Source organism: Limanda limanda, chromosome 1 (assembly GCF_963576545.1).
Source record: "Limanda limanda chromosome 1, fLimLim1.1, whole genome shotgun sequence".
Classification (NCBI taxonomy): domain Eukaryota; kingdom Metazoa; phylum Chordata; class Actinopteri; order Pleuronectiformes; family Pleuronectidae; genus Limanda; species Limanda limanda.
This window is the reverse complement of record NC_083636.1, coordinates 69,765-82,056: the sequence shown is the minus strand read 5'-3', so window position 1 is coordinate 82,056 and position 12,292 is coordinate 69,765.

The window sequence follows — 12,292 nt, the reverse complement described above, 5'->3', positions numbered from 1 at the left end:
CAGAGGAATGAGGCCTGTGTGGAGCTGGTTGTTAGTCAAGGACAAAGCAGCAGAATAAACAAAGTGACAGCTCGTCTCCTTCCTCTGTGTTCACACGTCAGACTCCATCTGCTTCCTGCCAGCCTGACGGGCGCCACAGACCAGACACAGTTGTTGGATAAAACAAAAACATGACGAGGAAGAAACTCATTTGCGAAGCTGGTTCAGGTCTGGAGGAAACGGATTATTCATTTTAAATGAAATGAAACATTTAAAGACTGTTCTGTGAAAGGCAGAATAAAACAGTGCCAAGTGTCTTTGCTGGTTTCAGACCAAGGTAGTCATCATTTTCCTGTTCAGTGTTGAGATTGGGTACATTTATGTGTGTGTCTTCATTTTCAGCCCCAGTAGAGAGCACATTACTTCTGATCATGAATATTACAAACCATGTGAACTTTCTGTTGCAGTTACCTGAATAAATTTAGAGAAAACACTGAGCACAGATTTAATACCGCTGTTTTCCTGTGGGTGTTGCTGGGAGAAAGGTCATTAAAATGTGAAGATTTCATCTTAGAAGAAAAGCGTGATTACAGGAAACTTTGGAGACACTATTGAATGATCATCAGGCCTCATGTTCAGTGAGGCTGTAGTGCTCAGCAGGTTTGAAAACAGGTGCAGATGCTGCAGTCGGGGAAAACTGTGACAGCACAAACTTAAACTCTGACAATGTGTCACTAAAGCAGCAGAAACTTTTCACTTAAAAGAAGGATCCACTTGTCTCTGCTCCATAAACCTATTTAATTAAGACTAAAGAAGAACCAAGAGAACAAGCTTCTGTCATGGTTGATCCAAACCTACAATAACCAGTACAAACAGATTCTTCTTGTGAATCTACAGATTCTGTAAGCGAGAGACAAGATTTTTGGACTGTTCAACCCTAATGACCAGAAAAGCCCCAGTACCCAACTTCCACTACAATAAGTAGGGAACAATAAGTTCCAACCAGAATACTTCCTCGGTTGATTCTGATTACGGCACCGTACCTGGACAAAGGGAAGTGACCACCATGTTTTCTGGTCGGCCTCCAACTTGAAGGACGGCAGTTCGATCCCCATTGTTCCCCATCTGCATGCCGAGGTGCCCTCATAGATCAACAAGGTGATGCTAATAGATGCACTGTATGAATGTGTGTGTGAATGGGTGCATGTCAAACTGTAAAGAGCTTTGAGTCATCGAGACTAGAAAAGCACTTTATACATACAAAACCATTTCATGGAATATCCGCTGCCCTCTAAGCTCAACTTGGAGCTGTCAGTCCCAAGCTGTTTCAAGAAGCCCACCAAAGGAGCCTGGATGATGCAGTTTCTTTTCCCCAACTCTGAGGATGATTGCTGTGCGGTTTGAGTCAGCCAAAGACCCGAGGACCTGGTCATGGTGCCAGCGGTATCACCCGCAGAACCTGAGGATGCGCCCCAGGGTCTTCTTCTTATCAAACAGTTGACACGAAGAAGAGGACCCAGTCCCCCTGGTAGGTATATTGTCTAAGCCTGGGATGACATCATAAACTGATGGATGATTAACTTTACGTTTACAAAGACATGTATTGGAGAAGCTTCATGCGCATATTATCGGTTGATTGTTTTGGTCCTGTCTTTTGGTTGGTTGCTTAGTTGCTGTTAATGTTGATTACTTGTTGCGTCTGGCTGCTTAAACACAATAGAAAACAAAGAAGAGATAAATAGGAAAAATATTATTTGAAAAAATTAATAGGAACTTTTTTCATTGTGTAAGTTATAATTTTTTTGTTTATAATTTTAAGCCCATGAAGTTCATTTATATTTAAATGAGAGATGGAGAAATGTAAAATGAAACCTGGAAGAAGGCAAAGAGCAGACTAATACCTGAGCTGGATTTAGCTTGTTTGTAATTACATCATAAAGACAATAAAAGGTAGGTCCGTGATGGAATCTTCAACTATTGACAAAGAAGATGAAAAGCCAGTTGAAAAATGTCATCTCAGATATGAACTCACACATGAACAGGACAGTTTACAGGACTCAACATCTATCGGCAGCCAATTTACAGCAACACTGTGTGTGTGTCTGTGGAGAGTGTGTGTGTATAGTAAAAATGGTGCTATTGCTATACAGTACAGTGGAAACGTTATTATGTACAGATGTATGACACGACAGCTCCCAAGAGGGAAGTAAAAATCATCTTCATCGACTGCGGGTGGCTGACTCAGCTCATAAACCTTATCCAGATAGCAAGACACAATATCTTGGATCTCAGGATGTTGTGCTGATGTCAGTGTTGGGAAGGATACTTTCAAAACGTATTCCGTTACAGAATACAGAATACATGCCCAAAAATGTAATCTGTAACGTATTCCATTACATTAACTAATCTGAGTAACGTATTCTGAATACTTGGAATACTTCCGGTTTGTATTGCATTTTTTAAGTGTATGATTGCGGCGTTGTTATAGTCAGTGGAGCAGCAGCAGTTTAAACTCTCTCTCTGCCGATGCGGCGGGCCAGCTGGATGTCCGGCTCCCATCCACTCCCATCTCTGTGCCGGCCCCACCGGAGGCTGAAGGACCCCCCCCCCCCGCGCCAAGGCTGCCTAGCGCCGTGCAGCGATCGTTTCGGCATCGAGTCTATTTTTTTTTTGCGCTTGACGCGAGCGTATCGCTCCAGGAAACACACTGAAAAATGATTTTAAACGATATTGATGACATTTTATATGATATAAATGATAAAGTATGCATCCCATAGTTTGCATTCCCCTTCTGTTGTCCTGGAGTTTTAATTTTACCAATTTTACCGATCATATTATTTAATGCCCCCCTCTGCCCATCCACTACAGACACAAGCAGTCATAAAGATAAAAAGAGAGGGGGGGGGGGCGGAGAATACGTAATTTACCCTCGACACCCGACATTGAACGGAGAGAACAGCGGAGAAGTTCTTGAAGATGGATGACATTAAATTGGGACGCTGTTGCAGTTAATGTTGGAGCAACAAGTGACCATATGCTTTTATACTACTGGGTCAACGGGTGATATTATTAGCGCTGCCCGGCTCTTCAGCGTCCGGTGTGAACCCGGCGTGCCTCGCCATGACAGCGGAGCTCTGGGAGCGCAGGTCGGTCTTCTCTCACCAGGCGCTGGAAGGGCAGCTTGCGGATCAGCAGCTCCGTAGATGTCTGGTAGCGACGGAACTCTCTCAGAGCCTCGGTCCCGGTCCTGTAACGGTCCCGGTAGCGGTGAGGCGTCTCATGGAGTCACAGTTATCAAATTTTCTTAAAATCACAGTTATTGTGAAAAACAATTCCAGAGCGGAACAGAAAATAATTCTCTCAGATGGAAGTCGTTCGGTTTGAGGTCACAGGTTCACAGCATGAAATCAGTCAGAATACATTTTCGTGGAGCATTAGTGACTGACACCGTGATAATTGATTGTGATTGGTACGTCATATGTTCTCAGAATGACATGTGAGGACGGTAACTGAGTATGACAGGGACCGCCCACCATGGCGTCCATAGACAGCAGCAGTGAAGGTTAATACAGGAGACACACATTCATTAAACAGTTAAAGACGAACAACTGAAGAAGTGCGTTCAGGTTTGTTTAGGTTTTGTTGAGTAAAGAAAAAGAAGAGAACAACAACACGTCATTGAGAGTTATTTTCATTGTTGTCAGGGTCTCTGAAACGTGATGCTTTTCGATCGATCTGCTCAACTGAGTGCAACACACACAAACACACACACACACACACATACACACAGATACACACACACAGATTACGGTGAGTTTATGCACCCAGTTAGCGAGTTTATGGACTGTTATTGTTTTCCCCATATAATTAAGTTGCTGTTTTTCCCCCAATTTAATACAAAAGCAGGCGAGCTGGATGAATAATTAATTTACCATGTGTGTGTTTGTGTTTGTGTTTGTGTGTGTGTTAATCCCTTCAGTTTTGCTGCTGATTTCCTTCGTCAAGCGTGAGAGAGTAATTAATCAGATCTGAAATGAGATTCTGGAATTAAAACCATTGTGTGTGTGTGTCTGTCTCACACAACTTTAGCCCTAATGAATTCTGACAGGCAAATTAAACCTCATCATCATTTCTCTGCTGCTTCTGCCCTCTTTTAAGTTGTATTCTTTATTTTCTTATGTATCTTTTCCTTCTCTCATCATTTTTATCATTTGACTGAAGTGAACAAGGTTTATGAGCCTGAAATGTTCAGATTATCCAGTAATATTTGTTGCTCATGTTCAGTTTAATTGTAACTTCGTTGTAGACTGAACTGTTTGGGTGAAATATAATGAAACTATAATTAAATGTGTTATGAAAAGAAGAGATTGTGTGAAATATACGACCTGATTACAGATTTGTCATCATAACACATGTTAAACTCTTTGAGCTTCCTGTCTACAGTGTGAAGTATTTCCAGACATTGACTCCTGTTGAGTTGTCAATGATACTTGGCAACACAAAATGGTTATTAAACATATGGAGAAAACATCTGCGATTGCCTCACAGTAACTAAGGTAAAATTATCGATTAACAAACAAGCCCAGTTTCATAGGTAAAAACAGAATATTAAGGCCCAAACTAATTCAATCAGACCCAACCCAGTCAGCCCTTTAACAACAACGCCGGGCGGCGATATATTACATACAACACAAAACAGGTCACACATATGCACAATAGTTCCCTCGGTTAACAGAAAGTACACAAATAGCTTAATAGGGGAAAAATATTGGCGAGACGCTGCGATACCTGCACACAGTCTCACCACAGTCCGTTTGGCATTAGGGATCCACGATTCAGTAATCCTGTGGAAGAAATCAAATTTGGTGTAATCCGCAGACGATGTAGTCCCGTTTCGAAACCCACGTATTCCCCCGAAAAAAGATTGACTTCTTCCCCGTATTAGCGCTCCAAGCTCCTGGCTCCGTTTCTGCTGTGGTATTCGTAATCCTGTCTCCCAATGATGTGCTTGTGTGAGACATCTTGACCACTGTCATATAATATATGTCACTCAGCAGAGCTTGTACCTCCACCAAAGCCCAACAAGTAAAATGAATAATTAATCAAGCTGCACTAAATCACAAACACTCGTAAATATTAGTTTTCAACAAGATCCACAAGACCTTCTCCAGGAATTCAATTAAAATATCTAAAATATAATGTTAAAGAAAGTGATACAAAATCCTGGAATCCACAACTTTGTATGAATCCACGTCAAAATTTAATGAGTTATTTCCTGAAGTATGTCCCATCTTCCCATGAATTTTGCTGGGAATCTGTTCAGTAGCTGTTTAAAGTAATAACAATGAATATAGAAAAGTTATTCCCCACATATTTACCACCACATAGTATTTTATTAAAGAATGAACTCTTGGAGCCAGTGTACTGCAGCCAGCCAGCAGAGGCTCTAGAGACACGTTGGGTTCGATTTTCAGAGCTTTCATGCATCCATCTTTATTTACAGTCTATGTTTGTGACTTGTAGAGTGTCTAAAAAACTAGAGAATTACAAACAACCCCATTAAATCCTGATTTTCTTCATATTCAGAAACATCACAATAGAAGCTCTGCTCGTCCCCACACATGCTCTAATTAGAAATCTTCTCCTCTACAACCCAATAGCAGTAAAAAAAAGAAGTTCTCTAAAATGTCTTGTCCATTCACAATCCCAGAATGCTGTCTGTTTAATTGTCTTGTGGAAATTGGGCTAATTGTCTGTCAGTTACCGAACAGAGAGCTGTCAGATCCACTCCCAGCTCGTGTTAGAGAGATTAGTGAACAGCGGTCACGCGCTGCAGCGAGAGAGGAAGCAACACACGCAGCTGATGCTCTAATCCACGATGAGGAAAATGAGAATTTAAAATTGATGGAAAATAATTAAAACAGTTGGAGACATAAGTTCTTAACTGCTGGTTCCAGGCCTTGGTGGGTTACTGCAAAATTGAAACCACAGTTTTTTTGTCAGAAGTAGAGAGGGAACTACAGCAATATGTACATTTATTAAACATTAGTCAGATACCTTTGTTAACATTAACAACCTAGTGCAAAACTAAATTGTCAACTTCTTATATTTAGTTAAAAATTAATCAAACTGACACTTTCATTTTATTTTTGTATCCCTAACCCTGTAAACAGTGGTACGTTGAACACTGTGATGTAGTGTTAGGGTTTGTGACAGAAACAATGTAACAACAGCAGCTGATGAGGTCATTATGTCATTCGGAGGTAGACGATGACTTTATATACGTGTTTCATAAAATACATTTGATGTTTCAGTCTCTGTCTTTATAGCAGCTTCTAAAACCTTCACCTGATGTGAAACAGCAGCTGCTGCATCTGTAGAGGACTTTACAATCTATTGTATCACTGACTTATAATAAGGTTTATATACACATCTGTGCTGATTGGAGAACCCTTCTGACACACCCACCAAACCAGAGTACATGAACCTCGAAGCTCGTTGACATGCTAAGAGAAAACGTACCATTAACACATTTTGAGATTGAATGAGTTCCTGATAAAGTGAGAGTGGACACCGACATTTCCTAGACAAACTGGAAGCAGTTGACCAATCACAGCAGAAGGGGCTATATCAAGAGGGGGGTCTTAAAGAGACAGGAGCTGAGGCTAAAACGAGAAGCTGCAGCAATGTACAGTCTGAAGAACGTTACCTGAACATTTGAGCATGTAAACACTCATAATAAGTAACAGTTATAACAATAATAACAACCGTAATAAATCTAATTAAAACTATTAATCTGATCATTAGCACAATGTGTCCTGTTTCTTGTTGTGATTGATTTTAATAACAAATACATAATGATGTTTTTTGTTCGTCTGGAAACATTGCAGAAGCTGAACAGAAATACACACTCCAGCCCACTGTCCTTAGGAAACAGATAAACTGAGTTTAAGAATAATTTCATTGTGTTTGATATGACTTTACTGTGTGTGTGGATGGACAGCAGACAGCTGCAGTGTTCCGTTCCAGTGTTGAGTGTTCTTAAAGTTGGACTTAATAAAATCCACAAATGAAAGTGTGTCAGTGTTGATGTTGATGTTATGAGACAGATTGTGATTTGCGAATACAGGCTTTAGAAATTGAATGTGATTGATTGATGTGATATCTGGACAGCACATCAGATTAATTTCCCTTGCAGTAAAAAAAAGAAGGTAAGTGTAACTGTCAGCTAACCGGCCAGTTTATGCAGACTGTTTTATTCTTTTATTTGGTTGTCTTTTACACGTAGCGACTCCCCTCGCATTAATACCTGCAGCAAAGGAGCGGACGGTTTTATTCGACACACCAGATCCCTCGTTCCGCCCCAGTGCAATAAAATACCGGCCATACAGCCCGGCGCATTTAGGAGCGGAAACCAAACCGGACGCCAGCTTTGCGGCATTTCTCGGTCCTAAAGAACCATCCAAACAAATATAGCTTAACACCCCTCGCCAAGCGGAACGAGGTAAGGAAGCTGGTCCCATTTACTTTGCTGCGGGTAGTGCGGAAGGGAGTCGCTATGTCACGTTAACGAGTCAGATGTGTCTCACGTGGCGATTTGTTTGTGTTTTGTATTTTAACGCTCGTGTTTGGTTTTAATGATTAAAATCTTTGTAACTTGTAACTGTCATTACAGTTTTACGGTGTCACTACGGCAAGCCAGATGTTAAAATAAAAGAGCCGTGTACATCAGTTGAAGAGACTCAGCGTTTGTATGGAGAAGCGGGGGGCCGTTACAGTAAGCATCCTCCATGTTTACTATTTCTTTAAGCATTTCTGCATTGTTTTATTGTAAATACAGTGAATGTCCAGTGTGTTAAGTGGTGTGTAGGCAGGTGACATGTTGTATGGTTACAGGTCTCGGTCAGGTGATGGAGGCAGGATCCTCTGGCTGAGTGTCGTCTGGATGCTGGTCCAGCAGACGCTGATCGGTAACTGAGCAGTTGTGACCTGAATCCAAAAAAAACAGGTCGACTTTAGATCTATCAGGCTCTGCTGCTGTTGATTGCTCTGCTGTGTCAGAGTCATCCCGATGAATTTGTTTTGCACACTTTTATGTCTCCTTCTTCACATGACTTCTTCTCCTGCTTTTTGTGGAAATCAGTATAGTTGCTCATGATTCATCACACAAAAACAGACATCAAACCAATATGTGTTCATTCTAAATCATTCATGATGCTCACACCACCATTTGGGATGAAGAGTTTATATTTAGTGCTTCATGATTCCAAACAATTCAACAGTGCAAAAAACCTTTTCTCAGTATATTTGTGGAGTGTCAAGCTGATCTATTTTAGGCCATAGTTGGAACAGCAGCTTCTTCTGTCATGATAATGATCCATACTTTGTGTGTTGTCATATCATGAACAGGTACGTTTACCAGCTCCAAAAATTCCTTTAAATCCTCAGCTGTGCAGCTACTTCTGGGGTTCACTGACCTTCTAGCAGCATGGGACATGTCTGTGTTTATTATCAATGGGACTGAGAGCCACAGTCTAAGAAGTATTGATGGATGGACTAACATCTTTGTCCTCAATGTCCACTATTTGTGTTGTTGTGTTTCAACGAACCAACTATGCCTAACCCTAAGCAACTAGAGGGTGGATTTGAAGGATTTAGGGTCACCACTGAGCTTTTTAACCAAATAAGCTTCACGGAGAGCTTTATTGAGTTAACAGGCTCTGTAATGAGCCACCGGGAGTTTCGGCTCTTAAATTTCACAAAGCAAACAGAGCCATCACAGAGGGGAGTCGGCCTGTTAACCATCACCAATACACATTACAGAAGATAATGTGAGTAACCAGCCACGGCTTGAAGGTGACACAAGGCCGACTGCTGGCCCCCCCTCATACTGCTGCTGCAGCTGTGTTCAGCCTAATGATCAACAACCCTGACAAAAACTTCTTTCTTTACTTCCTGGATTTTCAGGAGAGAAATATTCTGACCTAATACCGCCAGCTGTTTCCCAGCATAATGTGGTAATCAGTGAGCAACACACTATAATAATGGTTTTCCTATTGTTGTCACTATTATTTTATACATGTAACGAATCTCTAAATGATTTTTATTGTCCATACTAGTTGATTTATTTAGCTCTTCTGTATTATTCCACTGGATCTTACAGCTCAATTTTTTTCTGCATTCACCATTCAGTCACTTAACTCCAAGTCAACACAGTCAGAGTGTATCAGTATTCTGAAACCCACAAAGTTCAGTTTCCGGTCTGGGGGTTTGATAAAGCAGGATTCAAGGTGAGTCCAGGGTTAGGTTAACCCTATCCCTTGAAAACAGCTGCACTATCATTACTATTGTCATCAACATTATTTCTAGTTGCGTCTCGCTGATCCCCAGATCAGATTTTTTATCAAGAGCAGCTGTGACTCAGGTTGTTGTTTGTGTGCGTGGAGAGGGCATATATGTATGTATAGATCTATATATATTTATATACAGGATTAGGGTTATATACAGCAGATCGTGTCCAGTCCCATTTATTCACCAGGTTCTCTAAATCCGACCCAACATAATTTTCTACCAGTAAAGACAAACATTCAGCTTTGTCTATGACGTATCAATATCAATTTAAGAATATTAATTAATCAAAGTACTTACTGACTTTGACAAATAAATTTTGCTAAAAATGTAAGTTTCATGGACAAGATATGTGGTCACATTAACATCCACTAATTGGTTTATGTCTTTCTTCCAGATGTTGAACCTGATGCAGGGATTTGAGTGAAGTCCAACACCGATGATGGTTGAAAGCTTCTGACTCACAGTTTATGCTCCAGTTCAACCCAAAGGCGATCAGGCCTCTGTGCAAGTCAACTTCCTCTATATCAAACTAGGAAACACTGTCTTTATGGAGCTGTCTTCATGTACAGAGAAACTGCCATGTTGAAAGAGGAAATGTTAATAATAATAATATATTTCATTTGTTTCCTAACCATCTATATTTTCGTTGAGATACGTGCACAAATTCACCATAGCAAATTCCTTGTATGTGAAATTGGTAATAAACCCTTATTTTGATTCTCATGTTTTTGCCGGTACTTCTTGGATGTTTCACTATGTGTTGCTGCTCTCTGCTGGTTCAAGTAATAACCATTGTATAATTTACTGTTTATTGAAAATAGCAAATTATACAACACACATACTGCTTAACTTAAGTGAAAATAACTACAACTATTCATCCCATTGCAAAGAAATACTTTTCTCATGTTGTTCAAGCAGTGAACTTGCTTTGCATTTATATTTGAGAGTTACCAGTTTTGACTGAAATTCCCCTGTTATTGTGTGCAGAGACTAAGGTGTTAACTGTAAAACTAAAGATAACATTTTTGTAAATATAGATCAACATTTTATTAACTTCTGACCACCAGTTACAAGGACTAACAATGAAACTGTACGATAATGAAAAACGCTGTGACCAGGCAAGAATGAAGTGCAGCATAAAAGGGAAAATAAAACTATCATTCTTCTAAAAGACAACCAACAGACATTTTTATTGCTCACTTTATTTATGACAAACAGCTTGTATATGTTTGTACATAGTTTTAGTGAATTTGATTCAGATGAAATAGTTTATTTTTCTGTTTAAGTATTTACTTCATCAATGAACCTATAAACTGATGACTGAGGAGCGTAACTCTGTGTCAGGGCGACTCAGGACTGACAACACTATGCTTCATTTTCTCAGCTCTTCTGATTCTCTCTTCAAAGAAACTCTGCTGGTGACGATTCCTCTGATCCAACCTGACCACCCACTGCTCCCTCAGCCTGGAGAGAGAGAGAGTCAGAGAGTCAGAGAGTCAGAGAGTCAGAGAGTCAGAGAGTCAGAGAGTCAGACAGAGAGAGAGAGAGAGAGAGAGAGAGAGAGAGAGAGAGAGAGAGAGAGAGAGAGAGAAATATCATGAAATAGTTAACCACATAATCCTAGTGTACTACAATTTAACAAACATCACAGCAATGTCAATCCATATAGTAAGGTTGACATTGTGCAGCAGTAAATATTAATACAAATCAGGAAAGACTTCGGTCATTTATTTTGGTGTGGGCTGTATTTGGGGTTAGGGATCAAAGATGAGCAGATCCAGTATTTACCCTCACCATAACTCCTGGGCTTAAAGTAATCATGCAGACAGCCACTGAAACTTGAGCTGCACTCATCGCTGTCAGGGAACAATTGTGTTAAGGAAAACAAAGAGTGTGTCTGTGTGTGTGGCTGTTTTAGACGTGACAGGATTAATATTGTTGTGTCTCTCTTAGCCAGCATTTGTCTGTCAGCACGGTGCATCATGTGTCTGTTAATCTTCAGCATTGATATTCTCACTGATCTCCAGGACTCAAAGGTATAACTGAGCTGCTTCTAATCAACATTCTCAGGCTCGTATGTGATGACAGACAGATGAGCTGTAAACAGGCGTGAGTCATTTTCTAAACTAATCAAGGGTTAATCTGACTGAGAGAGAGATGAAAACTGAAGAGTGTCACAAAGGTTATCTTTTATGGTCTTCCTTTCTTAGGAACCAAAGTTCCTCCAAATAAAAAAAAAATTGCTGACACTCAGAACTTATTAAACATTTTTGAAGATATGTTAGAGTTTCAAAAATAATAAATATTGTATATCAGCCTTAATTTTGGGGGAAAAGTTTTATGAGTGTCACAAAATATTTCATAAAAAATGTCTAGCTGTCCAACATCTCACTCCGTGTAAACAGCATAGAGCTCCAATGAAGAGCTGAAACAAACATGAAGCAAAATTTGTGTGCATGATCTTGTCAAACATAGTGAAGAAACACGAGTCGGCTAAAGTTCCCACTGTCAGTGAAAAGAACATGACATAAACAACGTAAGCACTGGTTTCTTTTTTTTCACAGCATGTTCTTTCATTTTGAGAGCAGAATTTAGGGAGAGTCGACCACTTACAAAGCAGCTGCAGATTATATTCAAGGTAAGAATTATCAATGTAAATTAATCTTAAATGTCTTTTCTTGATTGTGGTTACTTTTAGAAGTTAGATTTCCCAGAATGACAATGTGTAAGTGCAGCTGTTATTCTGTGAGAAAAAACAACTACAGATTTGAGTTCTTAAAAAGTAATAATTTTCCAGCTCACCGTGCCAGTGCACTGCTCCCCACGCGATTCTCCTCTTCACCCATGTGCTCGCTGTGCTGAACAATCCTCTGCTCCCAGAACGACTTCAGCTTCTGTTTGTCGTGGATTCGCGCAGTGTTCATCACCTGACATCAGGAAACACACAGCAGCATTTTGGGGA